Below are 22,310 nucleotides of genomic sequence, written 5' to 3'. Positions count from 1 at the left end.
GTATTGCAACTTATTTTGGATTTCCTCGTCAGAGTATTGATCTTGCCTAGATGGAGGTGTATGTTTGCGTCAAGGAGAAGTGAGAGACATAATAATGACGTTACTACCAAAGATCTCGAATTATGCCTTATTACGCACACTGTCTCACAATCTCGGATGATACGTACTGTTGTGAGGACATTTGGATCTGTGGAGTTTAGGATATATCCGTTCCGTGTTTCAATAACTTCCTGGAGTGGAAGACTGGATAGATATTTCAGAAGCTGTAGAATGATGAACTTTTCGTTAGAATATTTAGTGTCGTATTTGTGCAGCAAGGAGCAATAAACAGATAAAGAAGAATGTTGATTTGACGATACATTGGATGTTGATGCTCGGTGTGATGTAGTGCAGGTCTCGGAGTCCATGTCATTTGAGCCTGAGTTGTTGGCAGTATGTTGTTTCTTAGCAGGTGGAGAGTTCTGTATCTTGCTGGCATAGTTTTATTGGTTGAGCACTCTGAAGCTCGATTGCGTTTCTCGCTGTGCTCTCTACCTTCGTAGAGTCAGTAGAGGGAGCTGCGAGAACTGGTGATAAAGCTCCGTGTTGAAATTCTACAGATGGTTCAGAAGATTTGCTAGGGTCCAAGAAGAACGAGATCAGACATGCGGTACAAGGCCGTATGCAAGCGCTGATTAAATGAGATGATGTGAAGGTAAGACGACCCATTTGGATAGTCGTCAAGGGTGGATGAATTCACTTGCCAAACTCGTATTACTAGTCGCCCGTCTTGCCAAACTCGTATTACTAGTCGCCCGTGGCTGAGTGAGTCTGAAGTACAGTGTTCACAAGTAAAGCAAGTAGAAGAATCCTGGAAAAGGGGCGGGCAGGAATCAAACAATAGTATCAAGCTACTGATATCGATTGATGGTAGAAAGTAGCAATCCATAGAGAATAACGGGTTACAACTAAAAATCTGCACAAAATGTGCGGAATCATAAAATAAAACCTATTGACACAGTCATCTCTATTCTTTGGTATGTTGATAGTACACTCTTTGTCTACTTCACAATATGTTTGCTTTCTTTTTGGTGCGAAATAACTGGTAGAAAATGGCGTCAAAGGAAGAAGTCCTCCGTGCAGGCATTGTAAATTTCCACGAAAAACATCACGAATTGGGGAAATCATATTGTGTGATACACTTTGCTGCTGAAGGTGTGCCAAAAAGAACAATTTATGCGATACTTAAATCCGAAACAATAGAAAGAAAAGCAGGAAGTGGTCGAAAGGCAGCAATTATGACGAATAAAAATAAACAAAGTCTAAAAATGATGTTTGACGAGAAAGACAACATTAGTCAGATCAACGCAGCAAAAACATTTAAGTGTTCACAACAATACATATCTAAAACATTAAAATCAATGGGAATCAAAGCATGCATAAAGGAAAAAGCTCCATCTTACACAGACACGCAAATAAAAACTGCGAAATCCAATTGTCGTTGGATGGTCAGAAATTACAAAGGAAAATCGTTTGTTTTGGATGATGAAAGTTACTTTAGCCTTTCTAAATCCCAAATGCTCGGAAATGACATTTATTATTCCTCAGACAAGCAACACACTCCTTCTAATATAAAATATAAAGGCAAGCAGAAATTTGAAGGCAAAGTGATGCTTTATTTAGTTGTATCGGACAAAGGTGTGTCGCAGCCTTATTTCAAGCCTATTGGGTTAGCAATCAATCAAGATGTATACGTGAAGCAATGTCTTCAAAAGATCTTAGCTCCCTTTATACGAAAATATCATTCTGACAATAATTTTATTTTCTGGACTGACAAAGCCAGCTCTCATTATACGAGAAAGGCTCAGGAGTACCTCATGTCCCAAAACATCCTTTTGTGCCCAAAACCAAAAATCCAACTAACTTGCCCCAGTGCCGCCCAATCGAAGGTTTTTTTGGACAATTGAGTGACAAGGTGTACAAACATAATTGGAAGGCAAAAACTGTTCAGCAGCTTCAAAGAAGAATATGCAAATGTTTAAAAGAAATTGACCCAACTGGCGTCCAAACAGCCTGTGCGTCTATTCCAACACGTTTGCGGACTGTAGCTGATCACGGACCATTTGCAATGTGTCATTAGCATTTTCTTTTCTGTCTATGTATATACTGTAAATAAACGTTAGAACATAGTTACCATTTGTCGTCTTGTTGCTTTTATCTTACCTCGCATTTTGTGCAGATTTTTAGTTGTAACCCGTTATAAGCACGAAAACGTGTTATTTGTTTATTAATTGTTAGCCACAGAGGAATTTAGGGGTTGAGTGAATGTCTTAGAGAAGTTCGATATTTATTATTAGATTAGAAGCATTTCTAAAATCTTAAGGACCTTTGTAATCCTTAAAATTAGCCACGTAATTAACAAGGAAGGTGCATTTACTGTAATGCCATATCATAACAGTGGAAATATGGAAGAAATAATGAATTTAGTTAAATTATATAACCTCTTATGTATTTGTTGATGATGAGCATGGAGGGTGAGGTGAGTTATGCTATCACATCAATACATTAAAAATTGTCAGACAGACAGATGAGGTTATCTTCTAACCTAGGAGTTGTTTTAGGTTTTAACGTAAAACCTACCGTAATCCATGTTAGTAACATATTGTATCAGTGTGTGCAAATGATGGAAATGTGAATGGAAGATGATCATGAATTTGATAGTCTGCAAGTAACTCGAGGTCTAGCGTATCAGGGGTAGGGTGTATTGTACAGAGTGTAGAGTAATGACAACGGTGGATAGGAATATCGAGATGGTGATGGATGGAGTGCCATATGATGCATAGTAGTCACAAGTAGGGGGTGTTGTGTTTGGTAACGATAGCAGATGAAAGCACGATGAAACTGTAGAGATGGAAACTGAATACGTTCGTAGGACTCTATTGTTGGGCTAGGTAGATTGATTCGAAATGCAGTACAAAATGTATGTCTTTCTGATACTAAAAGGGGCTTGTAGCGGCAATTCATGCAGTGTGACCGTATGTTAGAGTTGGTCGTAAAAAAGCTTTGTATGTATTTAAAACCGTATTAGATTTCAAGCCCCATGATGTTCCGTTTAATCTCTTTAATAGATTTAGATTGTAGGCCTTGCTGGTCATTGTTTGAATATGTGGTGTCCATGTGAAATGTTTATAGTAGGTAATATCCAGGTATGATAGGGTTGAGCGTGCCCATATAGGTACATGATGACTTGTAGTGTGGGGAGGTTGGGATTTCGACGGACTCGTGAGGTTTTCTTAGATGGGATAAATATAATTGCCTGAGTTTATATGGCATTAATTGTTAATTGCCATTTATTACACCAGCGAAGGAAATTATTAATTCCTATGTACAGAGATGTGTTTATTGATTGTATAGTCCAGGAGTTTTCAAACGTTTTGGAGGTTGTGGCTCTCCTCAACCAGAAAAGTCTAAATACGCCTCCCCTGTCAAAAAATGAAATGTGTCAACAACATAAATACATGTATCCCTAAAAGGAAGACTATCACTATGATAAACTATGTTCCATTTATTAATCACTAATGGAAAAATCTCATTAATACAGGTGATCTACGTTGTATACAGTGACTACACCTTTAAATGTTATTAGCTGGTGTTAATAATTATAAATTGTGGTAAGTCAGATATTTATGTTGAAATTGAAAAATACGAACAGAGAGAGAATTTACGTAAAAAAAAAACCGACATATTTAAATGTTGAGCAAAGTCAATGGGATTTATGAGCTTGTTTTGAGTCACACAATTTATCAAATCTCGGCACATATATTGAAATGGCAAGACGTATCTCTTTCTGGAGATTTAGTTTTGACCTTTGGATTTGATCACCGCCATGCCTGAAAATTCGGTTTTGCAGAGATAGGAAGTTGCAAAAGAAAGGAACACTCTCAGGGCCTTCTTACTTAATTCTGAATAATCATTCTTTACTGAGCTCCAAAATTTAGGCAATGATGTAGAAAGAAACTTGGTCTTTAATGTGGTGTTTGAATAGAGATCAATAATCTGTTCCTCTTCTCGGGTGGTGAAATTTGGTGGATTCTCTGCGTTGAATGGATTCACGATCCAGTTGTGTCCTCTGGAACGTATTTCTCAAATTGGACATAAAGTTGTGTTAAGAAGACATACTACTCTACAGAGATAAAGTAGAAGATCGTTAGTGGCCATCTAACAAGCATTATACACATTTAAGCCAAAGGTGAGAGGGTCATCCCTGTGGCGCCTATCCAAGGTGGCGCGCCACACAGTTTGAAAACCCTTGGTATAGTCGACTCTATGGTGAGGAACGCTGTGTCATCGGCGTATTCAAAGTGATGGGCTTGATCCGGAAGTGGAGGCATATCAGCAACAAAGAGAACATAAAGAAGTGGCGACAAAGCCGATCCTTGAGGTACTCCGGAGAGCAGTATTAGCAGGATTATAGGATGTTATCAGTGATGTCAACCTCCACTGTTATAAAATCCCATCTCGAGAGGCAGAAATTCCTATTTTGCTCTTGAATTTCCCACGCTATAGGTCTACTAATAACAACATTTTTCAAACTTACAAAACATTAACATTTATCGTATATCGGTCATTTTCTACAATGTATGAGTGAATTATTCAAAAAATTCCAATCGTCAGTTTATCAAACAGTTTATGAACAAGCATTTCCCTTAATTGAAAGAGACAGTTGAAAATGCTAATGAAAGTAAGTACAGTTTGTAGTGAGTTTAATAGACCCTATTTCCATCATGCTCTTGTGCCAAAGCTTCTACTAAACGTACTTAAATTAGATAAACTTCATTGTTTAGTCATTTCGTATCGAACGATTTGGAGATTGGACGTTTTTCGTTTTATTTTCTTCCGTTAATTCTGTTCGTTTCACTTCTCCTTTTCCGTTAAATATCAGAGTACAATTAACGTTCGTTGGCACTTGTTTTTTGAAATTTTACAAGTGACTGTATACATTACTTTAACCTAAACTGAATTTTTAGTAACAAAATTTCACAAGTAGCATTAATTTTAAGTTTATTAAAGACCAATTTGTCTACTCTTAGCTCGTAGGCAATTTTGTTGGCACCAATAGAATAGATGTATGAAAAATTCCATAAATCCTGGCAATTTTTTTTTAAAAAAATCCCTTTATCCCATTTCGAGAAATAATTGTCAATAAAATCCCACAATATGGGGATTTTCCCACGGGTTGGCAACGGTGGATGTTATAAACACTTGTTTATTGAACGAGTGTGAACTTAGCAGGACCACTTTTGAAAATTATAAATGTTTATACAACATACGTTTGTACTGCGTTTGTACCGGTTTGTACCGTAAAAATTTTCGTTTGTACCGGTCCCAAATTCGAAAAAATCGAAAAATAAAGTGGTCCTGCTAAGTTCACGTGAACTTAGCAGGACCACTGATAAATTTCTACAAATTTGATGCTTTTTCTATACGATTCGTTTGTACTGCGTTTGTACCGGGTTGTACCGTAAAAATTTTCGTTTGTACCGGTCTCAAATTCGAAAAAATCGGAAAACAAAGTGGTCCTGCTAAGTTCACGTGAACATAGCAGGACCACTGATAAATTTCTACAAATTTGATGATTTTTCTGTACGATTCGTTTGTACTGCGTTTGTACCGGATTGTACCGTAAAATTTTCGTTTGTACCGGTCTCAAATTCGAAAAAATCGAAAAATATAATGGTCCTGCTAAGTTCACGTGAACTTAGCAGGACCACTGATAAATTTCTGCAAATTTGATGATTTTTCTGTACGATTCGTTTGTACTGCGTTTGTACCGGATTGTACCGTAAAAATTTTCGTTTGTGCCGGTCCCAAATTCGAAAAAATCGAAAAACAAAGTGGTCCTGCTAAGTTCACGTGAACATAGCAGCACCAGAATACAAATTTCTGCAATTCTTAAGATTTCTCTGTTTGAATCGTTTGTACCGGATTGTACCGTAAAAATTTCTGTTTGTACCGGTCCCAAATTCGAAAAAATCGAAAAATAAAGTGGTCCTGCTAAGTTCACGTGAACTTAGCAGGACCACTGATAAATTTCTACAAATTTGATGATTTTTCCACACGATTCGTTTGTACTGCGTTTGTACCGGATTGTACCGTAAAACTTTTCGTTTGTACCGGTCTCGAATTCGAACAAATCGAAAAATAAAGTGGTGAACTTAGCAGGACCACTGATAAATTTCTACAATTTTGATGATTTTTCTATACGATTCGTTTGTTCTACGTTTGTACCGGATTGTACCGTAAAAATTTTTGTTTGTACCGGTCTCAAATTCGAAAAAATCGAAAAATAAAGTGGTCCTGCTAAGTTCACGTGAACTTAACAGGACCAGGATACAAATTTCTGCAATTCTTAAGATTTCTCTGTTTGAATCGTTTGTTCTATGTTTGTACCGGATTGTACCGTAACAATTTTCCTTTGTACCGGTCCCAAATTCGAAAATATCGAAAAATAAAGTGGTCCTGCTAAGTTCACGTGAACATAGCAGGACCAGAATACAAACTTCTGCAAATCTTAAGATTTCTCTGTTTGAATCGTTTGTACCGGATTGTACCGTAAAAATTTTCGTTTGTATCGGTCCCAAATTCGAAAGAATCGAAAAATAAAGTGGTCCTGCTAAGTTCACGTGAACTTAGCAGGACCAGAATATAAATTTCTACAAATTTGATGATTTTTCTGTACGATTCGTTTGTACTGCGTTTGTACCGGATTGTACCGTAAAAAGTTTCGTGTGTGCCGGTCCCAAATTTGAAAAAATCGAAAAATAAAGTGGTCTTGCTAAGTTCACGTGAACTTAGCAGGACCACTGATAAATTTCTACAAATTTGATGATTTTTCTGTACGATTTGTTTGTACTGCGTTTGTACCGGATTGTACCGTAAAAATTTTCGTTTGTACCGGTCTAAAATTCGAAAAAATCGAAAAATAAAGTGGTCCTGCTAAGTTCACGTGAACATAGCAGGACCAGAATACAAACTTCTGCAAATCTTAAGATTTCTCTGTTTGAATCGTTTGTTCTACGTTTATACTGGATTGTACCGTAAAAATTTTCGTTTGTACCGGTCCCAAATTCGAAAGAATCGAAAAATAAAGTGGTCCTGCTAAGTTCACGTGAACTTAACAGGACCACTGATAAATTTCTACAAATTTGATGATTTTTCTGTACGATTCGTTTGTACTGCTTTTGTACCGGATTGTACCGTAAAAATTTTCGTTTGTGCCGGTCTCAAATTCGAAAAAATCGAAAAATAAAGTGGTCCTGCTAAGTTCACGTGAACATAGCAGGACCAGTATACAAACTTCTGCAAATCTTAAGATTTCTCTGTTTGAATCGTTTGTTCTACGTTTGTACCGGATTGTACCGTAAAAATTTTCGTTTGTACCGGTCCCAAATTCGAAAAAATCGAAAAATAAAGTGGTCCTGCTAAGTTCACGTGAACTTAGCAGGACCACTGATAAATTTCTACAAATTTAATGCTTTTTCTGTACGATTCGTTTGTACTGCGTTTCTATCGGATTGTACCGTAAACATTTTCGTGTGTGCCGGTCCCAAATTCGAAAGAATCGAAAAATAAAGTGGTCTTGCTAAGTTCACGTGAACTTAGCAGGACCACTGATAAATTTCTACAAATTTGATGATTTTTGTGTACGATTTGTTTGTACCGGATTGTACCGTAAAAATTTTCGTTTTTACTGGTCTCAAATTCCAAAAAAATCGAAAAATAAAGTGGTCCTGCTAAGTTCACGTGAACATAGCAGGACCAGAATACAAACTTCTGCAAATCTTAAGATTTCTCTGTTTGAATCGTTTGTTCTACGTTTGTACCGGATTGTACCGTAAAAATTTTCGTTTGTACCGGTCTCAAATTCGAAAAAATCGAAAAATAAAGTGGTGAACTTAGCAGGACCACTGATAAATTTCTACAATTTTGATGATTTTTCTATACGATTCGTTTGTACTGCGTTTGTACCGGATTGTACCGTAAAAATTTTCGTTTGTACTGGTCTCAAATTCGAAGAAATCGAAAAATAAAGTGATCCTGCTAAGTTCACGTGAGGTTGGGGATTAAATTGAGCATTAACTGAGACAGAAACACGGTCAGTGATACTTCTACAGCCCAAAGTCAACAAAACACTGGTCTTGTAAGATCTTGAGGTTAAAATCTACTAAAACAAGAATTGAGCTAGTATCAAACGTTTTAGTTTCAGTAAAACTATTGTTCATTGTGAATAGGATACTAAACAAACAAAATTTTTATTGTATATTATAAATTTGTGATTCCAAATATAAAAATAAGAAAGTAGAATTTTTTTTTGAGTTAAACTGGCAGATAATTGCAAGTAGCCGAGAACGTAATGGTCGCCCAATTTGAAATTTTGGTAGGAACTTTTGGATCAAAAATTGCCCAATCCGCTTCTTGTAGCCCAATCTGCCTACACTGCAGAGAAGGCGCACGAATCACTGAAACCACCTTTCCAAAAAAAGCAACTGATTGGACCACGAAGATCGAGAAGCAAGAGGCGATTCGCGAATTAGAAACATTCAGTTAGAAAAATTTAAGGTATAGGTTGGAGGGACCAGTATAAAGAAAAAAAGCTCCAATCTATACTTAATATTGTTACTGACTGTACAAGATTTATATGCTACAAATATTGTCAATCCCAAACTACCGTGTCTTCCTCAATACCCGTACTCCTAAAGAAACCTGACTGCCAAAGACCATAACCCTAGAAGAACCACGTCTCCTTAAAATTTACGACTCCTGAAAATACACGAATCACGAAGAAACACGACTCATAAAGAACAGTCGATCATTCCTAGTCAGAGACGACAAACTCACTCATCCAAAAAAGTAGTCAAAAGATTCGGCTCAATCGCGAGCGACACATTATTAATTAATCTTTAAATTCGTACCATAGTTTGACACCTAGCGTTTTAGCAACAGATAATGCAATAGAATATAATGAAAATTGTTTCAAAAACTATTACACGAATTTCTCATTTTGTCTTAGCAGAACACTTTCCTTTCCGAGTTTTTGAATTTCACGCCGATACAAACGAAACTTTTTACGGTACAATCCGGTACAAACGCACTACAAACGATTTATTAAGAAAAAATCCTCAGATTTCTAGAAATTTGTATTCTTGTTGTGGTACGTTCACGTGAACGTAGCAGGACCATATTGTTTTTCGATTTTTTCGAATTTCAGACAGAAACAAATGAAAATTTTTAAGGTACAATCCGATACAAACTCAGTACCAACGATTTGTTAAGGAAAATCTTCAAATTCGTATAAATTTATCAGTGTTCACGTGAATTTAGAAGGACCATTAATTTTTCGATTTTGTCGAATTTGAGACCGGTACAAACGAAAAGTTTTATGGTACAATCCGGTACAAACGCAGTACAAACGAATCGTACAGAAAAATCATCAATTTTGTAAAAAATTATCAGTGGTCCTGCTAAGTTCACGTGACCTTAGCAGGACCACTTTATTTTTCGATTTTTTCGAATTTGGGACCAGTACAAAGGAAAATTTTTACGGTACAATCCGGTACAAACGTAGAACAAACGATTCAAACAGAGAAATCTTAAGATTTGCAGAAGTTTGTATTCTGGTCCTGCTATGTTCACGTGAACTTAGCAGGACCACTTTATTTTTCGATTTTTTCGAATTTGAGACCGGTACAAAGGAAATTTTTTACGGTATAATCCGGTACAAACGCAGTACAAACGAATCGTACAGAAAAGTCATCAAATTTGTAGAAATTTATCAGTGGTCCTGCTAAGTTCACGTGAACTTAGCAGGACCACTTTATTTTTCGATTTTTTTCGAATTTGGGACCGGTACAAACGAAAATTTTTACGGTACAATCCGGTACAAACGCAGTACAAACGAATCGTGCAGAAAAATCAACAAATTTGTAGAAATTTATCAGTGGTCCTGCTAAGTTCACGTGAACCTAGCAGGACCACTTCATTTTTGGATTTTTTCGAATTTGGGACCGGTACAAACGAAAATTTTTACGGTACAATCCGGTACAAACGTAGAACAAACGATTCAAACAGAGAAATCTTAAGAATTGCAGAAATTTGGATTCTGGTCCTGCTAAGTTCATGTGAACTTAGCAGGACCACTTTATTTTTCGATTTTTTCGAATTTGAGGCCGGTACAAACGAAAATGTTTACGGTACAATCCGGTACAAACGCAGTACAAACGAATCGTAGGGTAGCTTCGGTGGAATAGGGCCACCGGATGAATAGGGCCACTCGTTACGTTATTCACCTTACTTGTTTATAGAACAGAAGCAGCGAAGCAGATGCCACGCCGTGTCTTCACTGTGAGTCTCTACAAGTTCATCGTGGAGTTAGATTGAGTGAATGCTGGACGCTGATTGTATTACAGAGCAACTTTCATCATCAATTGAATGCAAGTGTTAAGAAAAATAGCGTATTTTTAATACTTCTGTCCTGTATTATTTCTTGTTACGCTATGTAGTTTTGTTGGAAGTGCAGAAGTTTGATTTTCTTATCTTCAACAAGGTTCACTCAAGATATTATGACTAGCATGATAATCGTGGAAGAACCTAAACAGGGTTGCCAACCCATTTTTCTATAGATTACCAATTAGGGTGGATAGGACCATATCTAGTTACGGTGAACAGGGCCATACTTTTTGATTAGGGAGCTGCGATGGCTCAGTGGCAGAACGTTCACCTCCAGTGTGTGGGGTCCCTGGTTGAATCCCAGCTCGCGCCAAGTGGTGGACAAACACCGTGTAGATGGGTTTTATCGGAGTTTTCCTGTTTACTCCTACTTTTTTTCATTCCAACATTTAATTCATTCGCATCATCCCCGTCTCCTTTAGCCTACCCTGCATAACCTTGGGAAGTAAAACTCGAAGATTTTTTCCCACTTAAATTTTGTACGAATGCATGCATCAACCACACCCCACCCATTCATCCTATCTATCGTCTTATACATAGTGGTGATATAAGAATTCGATATTTTTTGTCTCTGTTTCTTATTTCAGATGGGAAATTATGAGCGTTAAACACAGATGACGTACAAGAAACAGTATAATTTTTTTGTCCTGTTGCACAATTGAAATATCTAATAAGGAAGCAGAAATTAACGCTAACAACTCAAGGTCTGCAGAGTAAGAAAAGTCAAATATAAATATATGACTTTATAAGCACGTAAATCTACCGTTTACACCTTCTATTATTCTAAAATATTATGTATACGAATTCTATTCTATGTTTTAGTACGACTTTACAAATGTGTGTGGTTTTAATCCACTTAATACATGTGGCCCTATTCACCTTACGAACGGCCCTATTCACCCAGATATGTTAGGATGAATAGGGCCATTCGAGGCGAGTATATATATATACATTTTTATAGTATTATACAATTTTTGAAGAAAATGATTTTTTGTGAACTTTATAGTAGAGATATGGTATATTATAAATCTGTAAAAAGTTCTTTAATAAAGCACCAATTGTAGCAGTACAAGGTAATTTTCTTGAAAGTGGCCCTATTCACCCCAATCTACTATACAGAAAAATCATCAAATTTGTAGAAATTTATCAGTGGTCCTGCTAAGTTCACGTGATCTTAGCAGGACCACTTTATTTTTCGATTTTTTCGAATTTGGGACCGGTACAAACGAAAATTTTTACGGTACAATCCGGTACAAACGTAGAACAAACGATTCAAACAGAGAAATCTTAAGAATTGCAGAAATTTGTATTCTGGTCCTGCTATGTTCACGTGAACTTAGCAGGACCACTTTATTTTTCGATTTTTTCGAATTTGGGACCGGTACAAACGAAAATTTTTACGGTACAATCCGGTACAAACGTAGAACAAACGATTCAAACAGAGAAATCTTAAGAATTGCAGAAATTTGTATTCTGGTCCTGCTAAGTTCACGTGAACTTAGCAGGACCACTTTATTTTTCGATTTTTTCGAATTTGGGACCGGTACAAACGAAAATTTTTACAGTACAATCCGGTACAAACGTAGAACAAACGATTCAAACAGAGAAATCTTAAGAATTGCAGAAATTTATATTCTGGTCCTGCTAAGTTCACGTGAACTCAGCAGGACCACTTTATTTTTCGATTTTTTCGAATTTGAGGCCGGTACAAACGAAAATTTTTACGGTACAATCCGGTACAAACGCAGTACAAACGAATCGTACAGAAAAATCATCAAATTTGTAGAAACTTATCAGTGGTCCTGCTAAGTTCACGTGAACTTAGCAGGACCACTTTATTTTTCGATTTTTTCGAATTTGAGACCGGTACAAACGAAAATTTTTACGTACAAACCGGTACAAACGCAGTACAAACGTATGGTGTGCAAACATTTATAATTTTCAAAAGTGGTCCTGCTAAGTTCACACTCGTGTTTATTGAAACGTAGGAAAGATTGTCTACCAAAAACCAGACATATATGTATTCACAACTGAGTATAAATGCCAGAATCACAAAATACAAAGTATGTTAGTTATATTTCATACGAGACTTTAATTGTATGATTACAATATATATATACAAAGTGTAGTTTTGGCATCACAATTTATAATAAGATTCATTGCTGAATTTTATTATTTCAGATTCGTCGAGATAACGAGAGAGCTGGAGGAAGAAAAATCACTTTTCCACCAAGGCATATAAATGAATGTCTAGCGCCATCTAGTGAACCATTTGTAGTCTGAAATGTCGTTTCATATGCCATTTGTCACATTTTGTGAGATATCATGTTGAATTTCAGGCGTTATCAGATGGAAACAGAATGATCAGATACACTTTACGACATTGTTTTCAATATACTTCAATTGTTTAAAAATTATTCATAACATTTCTGTTGCCATTTTGTCCCGTAAATATCGTAAATAGGGTTGCCATATTACCCGATTTTAGCGGGTACCACCTGACTTTCAGGTCCTATATTCGTCCCCCGCTTAATCATCTCTTAATCACGAAAAAACACTCGCTTTTTTGTATTGGAGAAAAGTCTGAGATGACTTTGTTGATAAAGTGTTGTTATATTCAACGTAAATCGCTACATTTCTGTGTCAATTTCAATTCCGATTGAGTTAAATTTGGACTCGCGCTCAGGCTCAAGCTGTGAACTATTTGCCCATTGCGCATGCTCAGAACCGTTTGCTAATAAGAGATTTGCTCTAACACACAGTGGTTTTCTTTGTTTAATTCATGTGTTTTTAATGTAATGTACTTGAGGTTCTATAACAGTGGTGTCCAATTATAATGAGCCTGAGGGCCATAACCGTCTTTACTAGTAAAGTGGAGGGCCGCAGCTAAATAATAATAATAATAATAATAATAATAATAATAATAATAATAATAATAATAATAATAATAATAATAATAATAATAATAATAATAGGCTACAAAAGCAAAATATAAAAAAGGTATTTGAAATATTACCTATTCAATCTGTGACAAATGAGGGTGACTAGCAGCGTTTACAAGGGCTGGGATATCTACATCCATTCCTATTGTTGTGAGCCACAGGAGATGTAAAAGAGAAGAATCTCCAAGGCAGTTTCTGAAGCGACTCTTCACAATTTTCATGGTGGTAAATGCACTTTCACACAAATAAGTACCATCAAACATTGACAGTGTTTTCCGTCCAAACTTACAGTTTTTAGGGAAAGGTGCTGTCGTGTATATCCGCGCCTTTTTGTTGTACAGAAGCGCTAAATGGATGCGTTATTTCAAAAGATGAGTGGAAACATTAAACGAATGAATAAATATAAATGAAAATACTGTCAGTAATAAAAATCGTGAATTGTGAAAGCTTTATGAGCCACAGAAAATTGTTTGGCGGGCCGCATGCGGCCCGCGGGCCGCCATTTGGACAGCGCTGCTCTATAAGAATGAATATTCGTTTGCAGATGTTAGAAAAGTACATTGGAACAGGCCCGTATCCAAGGGGGATCTAGGATTTTTGGTGGCCCCCCTACAATTTTCACGGTAGTATTGCAAATTAACTATAACATGGTGATGAACTATAATATGGTTGGATCGGGCCCCCCTAACTTCAGCCCCCCCCCCTACATTTTTGGGCTGGCTACCGGCCTGCATTGGAAGTGTCTCTTGACAAAGAAATCACTAAAAAAAATGGTCCGAAGGATCCCAGATCAGTATCTTTTATGCACACATTCACATCAGTACTTATGGATCCCCCGCTTTGCTAATTTTAAAATATGGCAACCCTAATCGTAAAATGCCTGTACTATAAGTAATGATGTGTCTGACGATATAAACACTCAATGTGCAGGCAAAACAAAATGTTAAATCTTGCTCATCTCTGAGATATGACATTGTAAACAATTCGGAGAGTGAACAGCAAACAAACAACCGTTTATAAAAGGTGGTTTAATATGACATCTAGAGAACACATTGTTAGCAGGAAACGGTGAAGGAAAAAGACAAAAAAATAATCAGAACTTCCTAAACTTTGTATCAGTTGCACTAAAAACAATCTATAACTAATTAAATATATATTTAAAATGATGTCTATTCATAGCGTCACATTGATGCGACCAATACAACGCTCTGGAAATTTGTGACGTAAAACCTTAGTTTGACGTACATGATGTGCACGACAACCGTCGTGTTGAAACCACATATTCATTTTCTGTTGGAGTGGTACATTTTCCAGTAAAGAGAGTAAGGTACGGTATTATTCAAGAAATTGATATACTTGGCAACAGTTGATGTACTGGCTATGAGATGAGGTCCAATAATTTTATTACCCATGATGCCACACCATACATTTACACTCCAAAATCACTTATGTTCAAGTTGACGCAACCATCGCAAATTTTCAACCTCCCAGTAGCTCATGTTGTGGTAATTAATTTGTCCCTGATTTGTGAGTGACGACTCGCCACTGAAGAGAACGATAGAAAATAAATAAGTTTATTCTGTACTTTTTGTTGCGCTCACAAACAAAAGCATCATACGGTTTTCAAAATATTTCCCATGTAGCTCATGATGTTAAGCAATGTGATAAAAAGTGCAATGATATCTCTTGAGGTTTTCCAAAATACAGGTTTGGAGTACTGACCCATAAGCAGTTTGCTTCTAAAATGCAGATTCGTCGGTATTGTTGCTAAAACATTGACTTCGGAAACCTCGTTTGTTACACGTTCTTGTCAAGTTCACACTTTAGGCTTCATGTTACTGGTGTTGATAAATAAACGAATTTCCCAATGAAAACTTCCAACACTAGACTGGTGTCTATCATGAAATCGATCAGCATACAATGGTGAATCTAGCCCATGGATTAGTCCCCCAGTTTTTTTTAGAATCAAATGTAATTTAAACTATTATTTATATATTTTTGAAAGTTTATAGCCCTAGTAAACTCACGATTTACCTATTATGTTCTGGGTATTGGCTGCCCCCCCCCCCCAGTTTTTACATTCGAGATCTACCACTGTCAGTATAAGTAGCACAACCGACTTTCCATTCCTGGAGCACTCGATAAATTAGTATCATTTCAACTTTTTCAGCAGGTGTTGGTCGTTCCAATTTAACGGTCTATTAAGAAATGTATGTGCAGTGAAGATTGAAATGTGAACGTACTCGAAGAGAAATGAACTCAATAATATGAATAACAAATATGGAAATGCTTTAATGTTATGGAAATCAGTCAAGTCATATTGACGATGTGCGAATCGGCTAAGTATTATGCTGCTAGTTAGAGGATAGTCAATTTGACAAATTTCAACAATAACTTATTGTGTTTAAAGAAAATAATATATTATTGCTTGATTTCTAGCACAGATTAGGACGAGTACAACATTTAGTGCTGCTTTTTGTGGCAGTTATTCCCAAACTGCACTTACTTACTTACTTCTACAATATTCTGTATCCATTAGTTCAGGGTTTCTCAACCTGGTGGTCGCGAAGATGAGTTGAAGACATAAATATAGTTAAAATGTAGTACAGATTATTACTCAAAGTGGTGGCATTTCGAAAATTGAATTAATCAATAACTTTTTAACAACTGCTCAAGTTTTTTTTAAACCAAAATTAGAAATCACGTTTTTTTTTATCATATGACCCAAAATTAAAGGAGTTATAAAGTTGTAAAAATTTTCAAACAGGACCCATTTTGAAACAGTGTGACGGATCGGATTCGATATTTGTAATATTTATTTATTTATTTATTTTGCCTGTTTTGACCTACAATATGGAGAGTATCTCCTATAGTTCTACAGTTGTCATGTATATAAATGCAAATTGTAATTACAGCTTATTGAATATGAATGAACTGACCAAATTTGATTTTAATCCATTCGCTTTTAGGGAAGTTACTGTATCCACTATATACAAGAAATGGATTCTACTTTTATAGAAATAGATGGATATCGTGAGATCTCCGCAGTAGGTATATTAAAAATCGCAATAGGAAATTATAAGGGGGTCGCTGGCAAGAGGATGTAATAAAATGGGTGTCGTGATAGGAATTAGGTTGAGAACCACTGTATTAGTTAATTTGAAACAATTTCTATATTTTATTCAAATCTAGTGAGATGCGAACTTCACATTTATCGACATATAAATATCAGCAACCTCTTTCTAGAAAAACTCCTGCAACAACATGCACTTCCGAGGCCCTTTTCAATATCACACTACTTCAACTAGCCTAGAAAGAGAGTGCTCTCATTTTAACGAATGTTATTTGGTCAGAAACAGAGTTTGGCGGTGGCTAATGGAGCAACTACCCCAGACCCCGCGCTTAGGGAGGCCAAACGTTCTGAGCATTTTTAGAAGCAGCATGTTGGCGTTCGGCGATTTTACCAGTATTCTATGACCCTTTCGCGCGCTACCCTAGCCAGTTTTAAGTTGGTCACAAGGGAGCAGCTAAGGTTAAGTTTATATTATGGGGGTCAAGTTGGAGCACAACGAACCCTGTGGGGCTTCTAACCCGTTCCTACTACTACTACTACTACTACCACTACTACTACTACTACTACTACTTCTAACATTACTAATACTACTACACTACTATTATTACTTCTACTATTATTACTACTACTACTACTACTACTACTACTACTAGATCCACCAGATTAACAGTGTTGTCAACGCAATATAAAATCTTAGTACGTTAGGTTATTACATTTCAAATCTACAACTTAAATAAAAACTTACCATGCCATATTTATCATTCTCTGCTCGCGCCAAGTTTATCATGCCATATTTATCATTCACTTGCTTTAATCATCGCCTCCCTTAGCCTAAAGGTTATAAAAACGTGGGACGTTAAACTGAAAAATTTCGAAAAAGCTCTTATATAACAATCACATTCCTAAGATTGCCTAAGATGGTAGATAGTTTTGAAACTATCCACATGAACTATTTTATTAAAGGTTGAATTTCATGCTGTTAAGAAACGGAGAATTCGATTTACACATTCGACGAAATGAACTTTACATTTATGCCAAAAGCACAAGGACTTAATTTCCTGCAAGTGGTAATTTCTTAACTTATATTGTAGTCAAATAATGAGTGGATCCAGTTCGTTTTTCCATTTTTAAAAAGTACTAGCAGAATACTCATTCTTCGCACGGATAAAATACGTTTCATTTTGGACATAAAGGGCTAAATTTGAATTTAAATGGCACCGAAAGTGTTACTGTTCGTCTCAGCGACCCCGTGAACTATGGATTCAACACTAGTATTCGTCATTTTCGATCATTTTAATATATCTCATCCCTCCTCCTCTCCCAAGTTGCGGAGCTGAATTTGGATTTAAACGGCATCGGAAATGTCACTGTTCATCTTAGCGACCCCCATAAGCTATGAACTCGACACTAATATCGGTCATTTTCGATTATTTTAAAATATCTCCCTCCTCCCCCTCCCCTAAGTTGCATCGTCAATTGATATAACGAAAACCATCCCAAGTCCGAATCTCATCTATGTTGAAAATTTAATCAAGATGAGTGGCGTGGTTCGAAAGTTATTAAGTCACAAACATAGCCACTTTCAGTTGTGCATATATATAGAGAGAGATAAGCTGAACATTAGTTTTCTTCACCATTTCAGCGAAAAAAAAAAAAACACAGCGAAAAATATATTTGGGCCAATGTTATGAAATAATTATGCAGGTGTATCATTTATAAATCCCTTACCAGAGTTTGAAACAACAGAACCGAAAAGGAATAGTTCTAAATTGACATTTTTTTTTTTTTTTTTTTTTTGTAGTAATCTAATTTCCAGAAAGAAAGTTGTGATCTTCCATTTCGAAAGCCCATTGAAGCACTTAATTGTTTATATGTTATAAAATGTCAAAGTGCACGTGGTGCCTTTTTAACTATATGGCCAGCCCTCATGAATAAAGAATGTGGTGTATAGTGGATCAATATGTGCTTTTGAGGACCTACAGGTAGCTAATGGAAAATGTTGGGTCACTGAGCTTTGACTTACGTGAGATTAAAAGAGAACCATTCTATTACGGAGAAAAGGCAAATGATATGCTGTGCTTTGTCCCCCCCCCCAAAAAAAAAGCTGAGTTTGGTAATAATTTATGATCATAAGTGCTTCGCATTTTACGATCCAATTTTCCCTTTGCATGGCATTTCAGTGATATTGTGTAGCAAACTGTAATGGTATAGCTCAAATAAAATGCATATATATAAGGCTGTTATAAAGCGCTTGCTATAAAGCAAATGCTTATATTTCTTTCAAAAAATAATGATATTGCAATGAAATAAATGTTAAGATCTTAATTGAGACTTACATTTTGTATCATTATACATAGATACGCCGCCGTCATCATCGCCGCACCGCCAGCTGGGCTCCGTTGACATCCACACATTCCTGCAAATTCCAGCGAAATCCGTGAATGCTATTCCGCCTGGCGTCGTCAGAAATGTCATGGATTACTTCACTAATCTTGGCTTTTAGATCCTGCAAATTCTTTGGTTTTTCCGCATACACCTTATGTCTTAATGTGACTTCATAATCAAAAATCACAGGATGTCAAATCGGGTGACTTGGCGGCCAAGGGGTTTGGTCTCTGCTCTCACTCCACCTGCCAGGTAGCTCACAGTCAAGGTAATCACTGACGAGACTTGTGCAAAATGTGGGGGAGGGGAGTACTAAGTCTTGATTTCCAACCTAGCCAATTTAGGCATCAGGAAATTTTTAAGCATTTGAAGATATATCTCGCTTGTCACAGTGTTTTCGTCTAACAAAAACGGAACTATGTATGATACGGCACACCACATATTCACTTTGAGGCTGTTTCTTTCGTGCGTTTCATATTCATGAGTGTTTTCAGTTTCCCAAAGAAGACACTTGTGCTTGTTTACCCTCTCTGAAGCATGGAAAGTTTCTTCATCTGAGAACACGAGTTACCTGTCATCATCCACTCGTTTCAGCGTCAGTTCACAGAACTCAAGTCTCGTGTCTTGATCTTCTTCTGTAAGTTCATGCAGAAATTTAATCTTGTAAGATTTAGCTTCCAAACGTTTACGCTTTATCTTGCGCGTTGTTGACTGAGGGAATTCCCAACTCCAGCGACCGCCGAGGAATCGATTTTCTTGGACTTCTCTCCAGGCTGTCGGCAACCCTTCATAACCGTGTTTGGTTTCACTGGAGGCCGAACACCTTTTGTATATCACAAATACTGCTAGTTTTCTGTACACTCGTCTGAAGTTTCAACACACCTGAACTCAGTTCAGCATACCAACATAGACACTATGCTTTATCTTGTACTGTCGCCATTTTCATGACTTTTGTTGTGACCAATGTTGCCAGCCTCAAAATTATGATAGTGTTACAAAACAAAACTTTACAGATCACCGCACAATTTAAAATTTATTTCACTATGATATCATGTATAAAAGTGTTATAAGCATTTGTTTTATAGCAAGAACTTTATATATATCAATACATGTGTGTGTGTGTGTGTGTGTTCATGTGTATTAACAATTTCCGACATTTCTCACTTTCTTCATCGAACACATTATGAAGGCAAGAACATTTTCTAAATTAAATATCATGTCTATTTACAAACAACCAATAAGTTCTTCCTCTCCATTCTTGACAAAACTATATTTTTTAATTTCATCTTCTTCTGGATCTTCGAATGACACTAATGAGTGTTAGTTACGAGTTGTTTGGTATAAGTGGGACACTGAATCACATTTATTCTAGTTTATTTATTAATTACAATTATAGTCTTCTTTAAAATATTAAAGGCGTTTGCTTTTTAAATTGATAGGCGATACTTTATGTTGTTGAATTTCTGATGGTTTAAAAGTATTAAGAAGGAAATTAAATGTTGACATCAAATAACATACACGTATGAGAAATGTTATATACATCAGTATTTGTAACTATTGAAAAGATAATTAACATTTCTATTTTTTTCTCATGAAACTATATGGGTATTGTTCATGAAGACTTCGTTTATGATATTAGTGTTCTATGTTCTAGCTATGTCTTTAAATATTAGAGGAAAAACTCTATTTAAGAGGATAAACCAAATTGCTTACGTAACTTAATTCGGGTAGTACTAGATACCACATCTGGTTTGAACACACACAACGTACATTTAGGATACACAAAAACACTTTTTAACTCAGTAATCTCCCGACTGGTTTGACGCAGCTTTCTATTATTCCCTATCCTGAGTCAGTCTTTTCATTTCAATATACTTTGTCTTCCTTACATCTTGTATTATTGTTTGACACAGTTTTCCACTCTTCCCTATCCTGAGTCAGTCTTTTCATTTCCATATATTTTTCTTCCCTTAGACATTGTTTAACGATGTAATTAATAATTATTCTCTGGTCAACGATGTTTCGATTGTTTTGACGCAGCTTCCACTCTTCCCTATCCTGAGAAAGACTTTTAATTTCCGTATCCTTTTTCTTCCCCGCTTCTAGTATTATTTTTTGACTCAGCTTTTCACTCTTCCCTTTTCTGAACTAGTCTTTTCATTTCCATGTATTTTATCTACCCTACAACTTGTATTATTGTTTGACACAGCTTTCCACGCTTTCCTATACTAAGTCAGACTTTTTATTTGCATGTACATTACCTTCCCTGTATCTTGTATTATGGTTTGACGCAGCCTTCTATTCTTCCCTATCTTCAGGAAAATTTTCATTTCTCTGCAGTTTTTCTTCCCTTATATATTTTATATCTTGGTCTGTGAATCGTGGCCTTCCTTTGGTTGGTTTTACTTCTGTGTTTCTCTTCACAGTCAATAACGCAATTCTTCTATATATAGTAACGTGTTCAACCATCTTATCTCTTGTTTTTGACATACCCCTCAATACACTTCATTTGCTTCCTAACATTTCAAACACTCATTTGATACCTCTTCGACTCGTGTGTTCCTACTCTTAATCAGGTCCAAATTTTATCTACATTCATTTCCCATGGTTCGAAACGAAAAGGCATAAACGTTTTTACAAAGCATAAATTCTTAAGAACTCACCATATCTAGCTTTTGTTTAAAATAATGAACTATTGAAAAATTATTATCTGGGTTCAACTGCCTGTCATTCTTCATACACTTGAGGTAGGAATATACAGAATGTTTTAAAACAACAACGACAAAATTCGGGAGGTGATTTCTGACACCAAGATTAAAAAAGAAGTTCATATTAATCTATGGGGAAAATTGCTTAGTTTCACATGTATGGCTACTTAAATGTATCGAAAACACATGAACATGAAATGAACATGCACACGAAGTTTTACTGCATGTTCATAAAAGCATGCCACAAATGCAAATGATAATTATATGTGTAATTAATAGGCATGAAATACAATTTTAATTTTATGCTATCTATTTACAAATAAAGTTTCCCTTATTTTTACCCTCCTTGCTACCGCACAATTTGTATAAATCTTGTTTCTTGTAAAGATCTAAGCGTCTCGTAACATAAAATGCTGTACAGTTAATAGTTTCTGCCTGAAATGGGAATCTCATCATACAAACTGGATTTAGCGAGTCATTGATTACTTTATTTGTTTTGAATCTTTTAACATTATTTATAGTGACAGATATTCTTTCAGCTTCCGCGGTGGAATGCTGAAGGTACATAACATTAGTTTTAGAGAGCTTTCTAAATTTGGAAATTTAAAATTAAATAAAATCTTTCAGTTTAACTCTTTAGGTTAAGGGAGATAATGATTAAGCTAAGTGAATAATGATGGAAGAATGAGAATGTGGGAGGAAACGGGAATAATCCCC

The sequence above is a fragment of the Thermobia domestica genome, chromosome 7, assembly GCF_964235325.1.
Source record: "Thermobia domestica chromosome 7, izTheDome1.hap1.1, whole genome shotgun sequence".
Classification (NCBI taxonomy): domain Eukaryota; kingdom Metazoa; phylum Arthropoda; class Insecta; order Zygentoma; family Lepismatidae; genus Thermobia; species Thermobia domestica.
This window is presented reverse-complemented; position numbering follows the sequence as displayed.